This window comes from Gekko japonicus, unplaced genomic scaffold (genome assembly GCF_001447785.1).
Source record: "Gekko japonicus isolate JY-2015 unplaced genomic scaffold, Gekko_japonicus_V1.1 scaffold873, whole genome shotgun sequence".
NCBI lineage: Eukaryota > Metazoa > Chordata > Lepidosauria > Squamata > Gekkonidae > Gekko > Gekko japonicus.
Window position 1 is genome coordinate 361,152 of NW_015170300.1, and position 10,382 is coordinate 371,533.

The window sequence follows — 10,382 nt, forward strand, 5'->3', positions numbered from 1 at the left end:
GCGGCGGCGAGGGCCTCTGCTAAGGTGACCTTCTCCCTCTCCATCAGCTTCCGCCGGAGCTTCTCCTCCCGCAGGCCCACGACGAAGTGGTCACGGAGGGCATCGTCCAAGTGTGTCCCGAAGTTGCAGTCGCCAGCAAGTTGGCGCAACTCCGAGAGGAACTCCGCGGCGGTCTCTCTGCCCAGTTGGTTTCGGGTGTAGAGAGTGACCCTGCAGGTCAGCTCGGTGGGTTTGGGTGCGAAGTGGTCCTGCACCGCCTTGATGATCTGCTCGAACGTGCAATCGCCAAGGTCTGTGGGGGAGAGCAGCCTTCTGGCCAGGGACACCACGGCGGTGCCGCAGGAGGCCAGGAGGAATCCCCGCTTCTTGCCTTCGTCGGTGACATCGAAAAAAATCTAGCGCGGATTTGGCGCCTTGGACCCAGGAGGCCCAGTCTTGCGGGCGGGCTGTGTCGAAGGGCGGAAGCAGCCCTAGCCCCGGAGCAGTCGCCATCGTGCGCGTCGGAGGGGATGCAGGAGAAGCGGTCTCGCTGCTGGATGGATTGCTCATCGGATCGGCTGCTTCGCGTTCTCCTGGTCCCTCGCAACGGCCCGGCTCAGATGCGGCTGTATCCCACCTTCGTCGCCACTGTTATGTAGTGGGTAGCCGCATGGATGGACGACAGACAACGACGAAGTGCATAGCACGCTTTATTAGGCACACAACAAGACATGCAGACAAACGGCCGGCAGGCCAACTATATACACACCTGGGGACACCCCCCCTGGTCACCATTGGTGGGTTTGAATCCCCCGCCATGGCTCCCATTGGTTCCCCTGTGGAGGGACTAGAATCCTAGTCCCCATTGTCTTCCAGGACTGAAGCTCAGGTATGTGCGCTGACCTCCGGTGGCGGTCAGTGGACACAACATTGTGGTGGCTGCCTTGGCGAGGTGCTTCCATGGCAGATTTCCGAGCGTCTGATCACCTGGGCGTGCCATGGAAATGCATGAGCGGTGTGATCGTTCTACTCAATTTCTGGCATGTTTCAACCCCACTCCAACATGCACTTCAGTGCTCCCATAGAATTTGGCCGGGAGCACATGTGCACTTGTCTGCTTCTGTGCATGCACAGAAGGACTTAGAAAACAACAACAACCCTGTAATGGGCCTGTGTTTGTGGCACATTAGCAATGTGAACGACCAATCACGGGCCTGTGGCACTATGACACTGGCTTAGGGGGTGCTGTGTGATCAAGGCAAAGCATCCCAAACTCAAGCAGCTTATTTAAACCCAAGATACTGACCACACCCTCATATAACAGAAGAGCATATCAGATGAAGTTGGTCATGTTGGCCCATGCTCAGAATATACTGTATTGTGGTGGAGTTTTCAGGTGCTGCTATAAGGATACACAAAGTATTTGCCATGCACTTTAAAGCACTTGATTGACACACTTGTACTTGGCTTTGGGAGTCATGCAGGCAAAATAGGTACAACAAGCCATGCCATTTCCTCACCTCCCTCTCAAAGCAACCATGTAGAAAACATTTGCAATACAATTTACAATAATGTTGAGCTTTCAAGAAAAAAATGTTTAAGTGTTCACAGTTTACAGTGCTCACCAATCACTGTCTTAAAAACACCAGCTCTTCAGCTCACAGAATGGCTGCTTCACTTTTCAATAAAAAAAAACCTAAGCAAAGCAGAGAAAAATACTTTCTAAGCCTGGCTATTTTCCTTCCACTTATATTTACGTATGCACTGAGTTACTGCTGACACACTAGCACACAAAATATGAGTTCCCTATGAGCATCTTTTCAGATGTGCTTCCAGCAGAGGCTGTTATTTTCCAAACAGTTACTCTATAGAAGATTAATTGTCCGTCTTATTTATGTAAACAGGAGAGCTCTGATTCCTTTGCACCCTTATTCATAAATTAAAAACAATGCTTTCAAATGGTTACCGCTATAAGGAGCAAATAGACCTTGACGAGAGGTAATGAGGCATTTGTGTTTGCCATAAGTATAATTTACCATTACTGCTTGAAGAGCCATCAGTTCTCGTTGAGCCTACTAAGTGACAATAACTGATCCTAAAGTAAATTTCAGTGAACGCTCCTGAGTCACCTTACAGAATTTATGGAGCATGGTGTAACAGTATCCGAAACAACTGAAAATTGTGGGGAGGGGGTGCCATGTGTACTAGCAGAAGCTGCTGGGTTTGATTTTTCAAGCTGTATATAATAGCGGGTAATTAAATGGCAACCCGTTCAGAAATGATGACCTCCAGTTTAACTATAGCTCTCTGGTGAAGTGTGCAAGGTTATCAGACTGTTCACCGAGGATGCCAAATGAATCATGAAGCAGCAGTAACTGTCTTCCTGAGGACACACTGTTCAGCACTGTTTGAGTTGTGCTGGTACCGTGCATAGCAGCTGCTAAAACAGGGCAGCCCAATTCATGAACAGCTTCCTACCGAGTGCCGTTATTTAAAAACAATCTTGCTGCATCCAGCTACAATCAAAAGTGTAGTGTTCCACTTTCCCCCTTCCCAACATATCTACATATTGTTTCCTAAAAATGCTGCTCTCCTTTTACTATGAAGGAAAGGGGGGGGGATGCCTGGGCCCAATGGGGCGATGGGGATTACCTTTTTGGCTTTGTGCTCATGCTCTGATGTCACTTCTGGCACAACCCAGTTTAACCATAGAGTTCTGGATGAATGCTAGACTGCTGTCCAACACAATGAAGTCACTTCTGAGTGGCACCCCACCCAGGCATTTTTTCCTCCACCATCCAGCTGAGTGGTGATGGGCAGACTGGACAGAGGATGGGAGGTATCCCTAACCCACTTACCCTAGGCAGCTGTAAGGGGCTGCCTGAGGCACTATTTTGTAGGCGAGATCAGTTATTGTTTATATTATTTAGAATATGTGTATGCTACTTCTGCAGAGATCAGCTCCAGGTGGCTTGCAAAGTAAAACAGAATAAAATCATAAAATCAAGAGCATAATAACCAGCCTTTAAAAAGGCAGCCCCATAGCTAACAACTGTTTGCTTGGGGGGGGGGCAGTGTTTGGCTTGTGGGGCCAGCCATTGTATGTCTCTACGGAGCTGCTACACCACGTTTATACTTCTAAGTAATGACTAATAAATGAATAATACAAGTGCCTTAGAAATGGCCAGAGAGATACAGTTTTTTAAAATCAGTGGAAATAGACCCCCCCATTCTTACAGAAACCAAAGTGCTTAGTATCATATTAGCTTTCCAATTCCAGCTGGAGATGCCCAGAACTGAAACAAGAACCAGCCCGCCCAACAGACACTCTCTCCAACAGTAAAATAACAACAACAGGGATGTACTAAAAGGAATGACAGGGTTACCCATTGGAAACAATGGGAGAGATTTGAAGGCCCATTGGAAATAATGGGAACCAGGAGTGTCAATTGATTTGCATGGGTTCCATTGAAATGCATTACAGCACAAGAAGAATTGCAAAGAAAATGTGGAACGGATTTTCCATTAAGATCTCTAGAATGACAGCCCCCAGAGTAGAATGACAGCCCCCAGAGTAGAATGACAGCCCCTGGGAGTAGCAGAAGCATTCTGGGACTGGTTTGACAGGCCCCAGAGTGGAATGATAGCCCCGGGGAATAGAATCTGTGTGCTGCGACTGGACCTGTCAGGCCAGCCCCAGCACACAGATTCTGTTCCCAGGGGCTGTCATTCCAGTGCCAGAATACTCCTGCTACTTCCAGGGGCTGTCATTCCACTCTGGGAGCTGTCATTCCAGAGACCTTAACAGAAAATCCATTCTGCATCTTCTTTGCAACTCTTCTTTTGCTGTAATGTATTCCAAAGGAGCCCAAGCCCCCTACCCTCCAAGTCCAAATAACTATGGCAACTTCCACAAGAACAACAACTTTTGTGTCTTTAGTACCCCCTCCCCCAGCCGATCTCACCCTCTAATCTGGAGTCCTGCATGAGGGAGACGAGGAGGTGGTAGAAATGTGGCATAGGCACTGCGGGTTCAGCCCCACCAGTGGATTACTGGACGGAGTGGCAGGAGGTGCAAAACAACACTGTGTGCACAACGATGACATTGGAGGAGGAGGAGGACGGAGGAGGGGAACACTTGCAGCCAGGAAGGAGGCGCTGGCCAGGTAAGGCTCAGGCAGGCAGGCTGTAGTCAGTGCTCTCCTCTCTGCATGCTGCTGCAGCTGCTCTCAGAGCGGTTGTGGTCAGTTGGAGGAGGAAAATCGCATGGCGTGGCCGGCTTAACTTGTACCTGGCAGGCTCTATGCCAGTGTTGTGCAGAGCCTGCTCTTGGACTGCCCCAACCAATGAAGATTTGCTGCTTGCCCCCTGGTGACCACCGCCCTCCCCTTCCCTTTGCAGCAGCACAAGTTTGGACTCAGAGGCTGCTCAGAGCATGCTCCAAGAGGAGAGCCTGCCTGCCGTCAGTCTACCAAGTGCTGATGCAATTGCCCACTGTTTAAAGAGCTACCGCTCACCTTGGCCCTGCCCCCACCCACTGGCACCCGCCGCCCTCCCCCTCCCTTCACAGCCACACTGCTTTGGAGGCTGCTTGGGGTGTTCTCCAGGAGGAAAGCCTGTTGCTTGCCCTCAATCTGCCGTGAGTGGGGGAGGGAGCCCAAAGATGGGGGCCGTAAAAACACTAGGGGGCCGGGCCCTCTGGGCCCCGCATTAGCTACGGGCCTGAAGGCAGAGCATACAAATGGCATAAAACACCACTCAGCAGCCTAGAATTATATTCATAAAACAGTCCTCAAGCTAGAAGCAGACCATAAATCCAGTTTAAAACATTGAAACCTTCATTTAAAAGATTGTGTGCAAAGAAATAGAAAAGAAAAGGAGCAACTATAATAAGAATACAGGATTCCAGTGTGAAAGGTAAAGAATTAGAAACAGGGCATAGTCACTCCTGGCTTCTACATGATCAAAACTAAACTTTTTGTTGTTGTTCAGTCGCACAGTCGAGTCCGACTCTTTGCGACCCCATGGACCAAATCACGCCAGGCCTTCTGGTCTTCTGCCGTCCTCTGAAGTTTGCTCAATTTCATGTTCGTTGCATCGATGACACTGTCTAACCATCTCATCCTTTGCCGTTCCCGTCTTCTTTGACCTTCAATCTTTCCCAGCATCAGGGTCTTCTCCAGGGAGTGCTCCCTTCTCATTTGGTGGCCAAAGTATTTGAGCTTCAGTTTCATTATCTGGCCTTCCAGGGAACAGTCAGGGTTGATTTCTTTTAGGATTGACTGATTTGATCTTCTTGCAGTCCAGGGGACTCTCAAGAGTCTTCTCCAGCACCATAGTTCAAAAGAATCTATTCTTCGGCGCTCTACAAGTGGAGAAAAATGATTCTTAAACTGGATGAATGCTTTTTAGTTTCATATTTTAAAAATGATTCAATTTTGTCTGGAGGCCAGGACACGGGTCCAGCTCGTTTGAGAAGAAGGATCCATGAGAACCCAGCTGCAGGGACTCTGGAGCTCTCTTGAAGAAACAGGCCTGTCAGTCACTCCTCTCCTTTGAAACCCTGCTTGCTAGGTAAGCCCCACACTAGCTGGAAGATAGGATAAAGGCCCAGTTTGTGCAAGCCTCTTGTTGAGAGCTGAAGAGTGAGATTTATTTATTTATTAAATTAGATTTACTAGGCCACCCTTCCCTACAAGTAGGTCTCAGGGCGGAATACAAAAGAATTTGTTGTTCAGTCGCACAGTCGAGTCTGACTCTTCGCGACCCCATGGACCAGCTCCCGCCAGGCCCTCCTGTCTTCCGCCGTCCTCTGAAGTTGGCTCAATTTCATGTTCGTTGCATCTATGACACTGTCTAACCATCTCATCCTTTGCCGTCCCTGTCTTCTTTGACCTTCAATCTTTTCCAGCATCAGGGTCTTCTCCAGTGAGTACTCCCTTCTCAAAAGAATAGCATACAATAAATAGTTTAAGTTAAAACCAACATTAAAACTACTCAAAAACAGATCAATGAATAAAACCGTATGCCGTCTAAGATGGCAGGGAAAATTCAGCTCCCCACCTCCTAGTGGGGGAGGGATGCGAGGGATGGGGGGAGTATATGAGAGTGCCAGATGTCATACCGTCCCATCACTGTCCTCAACTGAATGCCTGGCAGAACATCTCTGCCTTACACACCCTGCGGAAAGGTAGTGGTTCCTACAGGGCAAGGATGTTTTCCAGCAGAGAGTTCCATCAGGTGGGAGCCAGGGCCAAAAACGCCCTGGCCCTGGTTGAGGACAGCTGGATCTGTCTCAGGCTGTGGACCACCAGGAGGTTCTTGTTCCCTGAGTGTAATGCTCTTCCAGGGGCATACTTAGAGTCCTGTGGCTCTTAGTCTGAGGTGCATAGCCAGGGCCCAGCCATGTCACACATTGAGTGGAAGAAAGTCCACCACTACTGGAGAAGTAGAATGACTCCGGTTACTTACATGGAAACCAGGAGCAGTTATGACATAGGACAATACTTGTTGGATAATGCCAATATCAACACACCAGGACTTGACTGAGTGACTGGACACCCTAGACTGCTGTATGACTTCTCTGTGGACATCAACATGTTGACTGTGTGTGTGTGGGGGGGTAATATTGGTGCTGGGAGCAATGATTTCTTGGAGTGAGATGTTTGATGAATGTGCTGTTTCAGTGCAGAGAGCTGCTAGATACGGGGGTGGGATTTACCAAAGATGGCCAATATTTGAAAAGGATGCTGCTGTCTATCTAACCGCCATAGAATTCCAAAAGCCGATGATGCAAGGACATTTATTTTCCCCACCTCTTCACTAACACTGTCCAATACCAGATCAGTGAAGCACAAAATGTCTTGCCTCTCTGGGATGTTACAGGAGGAGAAAATTGACCCGGTTTGCATAACTGAGACATGGTTGGAAGAAACTGACATGATGTACCTGTGCCAATGAACTTTGCCTGTTCATGTGGTCTGCCACCAACCTTACACAGGTGGCTAGGTTAGAGGGGTAGCTGTGATATTCCATGACTACTTCGACTTCTGCAAACTCTCGCTACAAACTATAGCTGGCATTGATTGTATTCTCCTTACGTTGGGGACGAAGGATGGGCACTCTGCTTGTTTATTGTTTATTGTCCACTTAGCTCCCCAGTGGGCATCCTCTGAGTTGACAGAGGTGGTCTCAGATGTCGTGCTGGAGAGACTCTGACTGATTGTTCTGAGTGACATCAGCATTCATGCTGACTGCTCCTTGTCAGGGCTGGCTCAGGATTTTACCGCTCCTTTGGCTGCTCTAGCCCTCTGTCAAATTGTGACATATGAAAGAGGTCAGATCTTGGACTTAATCTTTTGCTCTGAGCCTTTTAGGGGAGGTCTTGTTCTGGAGCTGGAGATGTGGCCTGAATCAGGGACTATGTACTCCATGTAAGGGTAAAAATTGTGATGACCACCCACAAAGGGGGGGGGGGAGCTCAGTTAAAATGGTCCACCCATGGAGGCTTATGAATCCTTCTGGATTCCAAAATGCTCTGGGGGATTTTAGGAATCCAAACACATGCTCTGCCATGGCTGTGGTGGGATCTTGGAATGTGAAGCTCCTCAGAGCCATTGACAAGATTGCTCCTTGCTGACCTCTGCCACCTTTGAGATGGAAGCCAGTCCCATGGTTTACTACAGAGCTCTGTGACCTAAAGAGGGCTGGAAGACAGTCTGGAAAGACACTGGCAGAAAACTTGTACTGAGTTTGGCAGAAAGAGCTATAGATCCCATTGGGAGACCTATGAATCAGCAGTGATAATGGCAAGGAAATGATATTTCTCTGGAACCACTGCATCAGCTATCGCATGACCATTCCAGATGTTTAAGGTATCTCAGCATCTCTTGACTCCTAAATAAGAACCTTTATTGAATCAAGAACAGCTTTTGGGTGTTAAAATAACATGAATTCACTCCTATCTGAATGCTGCCTGTAATATAGGCCAGAGAGAAGAAATGCCTAATATTTCACCCAGTCTGCTGATGTTGACCCAGTTACTGTGATGGACATTGACAAGATCTTGGATCTATGAAGACCATTACTTGTTCACTGGATCTTTGCCCATTCTGGGTGCTAAAATCATGTACGAACCATATTAAAGAGCCCTTGATGTCCACCATAAATCAGTCACTAACTCTCCCATGGCTATTCAAAGAGGCAGTTAACCATCCACTACTAGAAAAAATCATTCCTACAGAAAAATAATGTGTCCAGTTATAGCCCAGTCTCTCATCTGCCCTTCCTGGGGAAAAATGATTGAAAGAGCAGTAGTGGACTAGCTCCAGGTCCTCTTGAATAATGCATGTTCAGTCTGGTTTCAGGCCAGGCTATGAGACAGAGAAGGCCCTGGTGCCTTTAGTTGATTAATTCTGTTTGAATGTAAACAAAGACTATGCTTCTTTGTTGCTCCTACTGGATCTATCTGCAGCTTTGGATGTATTAGATCATGCCATTCTGTTGAGGCATTTGAAGCAGAAGTATCAAATAATATACCTTGAAATGGTTTAAATGGTTCCTCATGGACTGGATTCTTCAGTGTGACAGTGAGTGTGAGAGTCTGGAGGGGTTCCACAGGGTGCAATCTCATCTTCCATGTTATTCAATTTCTATGTAAAGCCTTTAGGAGAAATCATTCTTGGTTTTGGAACAGAATGTCATCAATTTGCTGATGACACCCAGCTCTGTTTCTTTCTATTCAAATCCCCTGGTGATCTGGTAGAGGTCTTGAACCAATACCTGAATGCTGTGGTTAAATGGCTGAAAGCGAACAAACTGAAACTGAATTCAAGCAAGATGGAAGTGATGCTGGCTGTTAAGGCAGGTGTCTTGAAGGACATTGTACTTCCCACTTTCGGTGATGTTCTGTTAACACTTGCTAACTCAATCAAGAGCCTGGGGTTATACCCAATCCAGCATTGCTATTGAAGAAACAATTTGATGCAGCTGCAGAAACACTTTCTTCCAACTCAGTCTAGTCTGGAAGATGGCCCTGTACCTTGACATAGCCAATCTGTGCAACAAGCCAGGCCATCTGGCTCGGGTTTGCCATTCCCAATGACAGCCTCAGAAGACTTCGGTCCACCAGACAGCAGCAGATCTACCCACTGACCTCCATACCCTCTCTGCTCACCACCACCAGCACCAGGTATGTAACTTGCCCCCTGATGGCCCAAATAAGGTGCACGTGACGGTGCTGATAGAGGGGTACCCCTGCAGCATGGAAACAGACACTGGCTCTACCTATTCCATAATTTTGGAGGAAACACTGCGCTCGCTCTGCCCATGGGGGGGACCCCCTCTGCGTAAGCCACAGGGGTTTAGGTTACGGGACTTTAACAAGAACCCTGTGGTGGTTCGGAGCTGGGGCAAGTTTACGTGCAGTTTCAGGACTTCCGTGGACAATTGGACTTGCTGGTGGTGGTGGGGAGGCTCTCCAGTCTGCTGGGACTTTCTTGGTTTGGGCCCCTGGGATTGACAATTGTGGGGGTGAATCAGCTCCGGGCTGAGGCCTTTGTGGCTGTGTGCAATGAGTTCCCCAGGGTTTTCGATAGCACACTCGGATGCTACACAGGAGCCCCCATTTCCCTAGACCTTGACCTGGCTATCCGCCCCATCCAAGTTAAGGCCACCCCCCCCATTGCGATGAGGCCAAAGATCGAGGTGGAGCTTGATGGCTTGGTTGCCCAGGAGGTGTTAGAGCCCATCACTTCCACATGGTGGGAGACCCCGATAGTCACCCTAGTCAAGCCAAATGGCGACGTGCGGATTTGTGCAGACTATAAGTGCACATTGAACAAAGCCCTCCAAGACCACACGTATCCGGTACTGGTGGTCAGCCACGTGTTAGCCGCACTGGCGGGGGCAAGAATTTTAGGCAAACTGGATTTGGCACAGGCCTACCAGCAACTGCCGGTGGATGCTGCCACGGCAGAAGCCCAAATGATAGCAACACACAAGGAAGCTTTCAAAGTACATAGGCTCCAGTTTGGGGTATCGGTCGCACCGGGAATCTTTCAATCTTTCATGGACAATTTGTTAAAAGGTATTCTAGGAATGCAGCTGTTTCTAGATGACATGCTCATCGTGGCCCCGGATACCTCGACCTTCACCGACCGATTGCGGGCGGTGCTCCAGTGTTTCAACACAGCCGGGCTGAAGGTCAAGTGGGAGAAATGCTTGCTCGGGGTTCCCAAGGTGGAGTTCTTGGGGTTCGCCGTAGACGCCCAGGGTATTCACCCCACAGAAGAGAAAACAACAGCTATCTCGCAGGCTCCCCCACCTACATCTAAAATGGAATTACAGGCTTTCCTAGGCCTGTTAAATTTTTATCACTCTTTTCTCCCTCTGAAGGCCGCTGT